The sequence below is a fragment of the Tupaia chinensis genome, unplaced genomic scaffold (genome assembly GCF_000334495.1).
Source record: "Tupaia chinensis unplaced genomic scaffold, TupChi_1.0 Scaffold000673_1, whole genome shotgun sequence".
Taxonomy (NCBI): Eukaryota; Metazoa; Chordata; class Mammalia; order Scandentia; family Tupaiidae; genus Tupaia; species Tupaia belangeri.
The window spans coordinates 851,019-851,606 of record NW_006160196.1 but is presented as its reverse complement, the minus strand read 5'-3'; positions in this window follow the sequence as shown (position 1 = coordinate 851,606).

The following is a 588-nucleotide window of genomic DNA, read 5'->3' as shown; positions in this document are numbered from 1 at the left end:
GACGCGGGGGTGGCCGGGCCCGCCCAGGCCCTGCGGGGGGTGCGGAGGCTGCGGGGAGACCCGGAGATGCGGTTACCGCGCGCCGCCGCCTGTTCTCCCGCGGTCTAGCTCGAAGCCGCGTTCGTGCGCCGTCTGTGGGGCGGCTGGGTCTGCCTCCCCGTCTCTCTTCCTCTGCGGGGGTCTCTGTCTCTGTTGAGCGGGTTGGAAGCGCTCCGAGTACTGACAGCGAGTCTGTGCACTGGGCGTGCCCGCGCTCCGCGCTCGGCGCACCGCCTGGAGCTCCGACCCAGTAAACCAGGCTCCAAGGAGCGGGTTCCTGCGCGGCCCCTGCTCCAGCCTCTCACCCCTTTCTCAGAATCAGGGTTCCTGCAGCTCTTTCTCCTGCCCACCCCAGCCCACCCCAGGGCCTCCTCTCTCGGCCTCTGCCCTCATCTGAATCTCAGTCCCCCTTTCTCTCTGGGTGTCCCCCACCCTTCCTGGGAACCCCGGGCCTCGCACGTACCTGAAGAGCCCCGCGGGGGGCAGGGCGACCCCAGGGGCCGAGCGGCAGCCCCAGGGCACGCGGCGCAGCAGCAGCAGCAGGAGGCG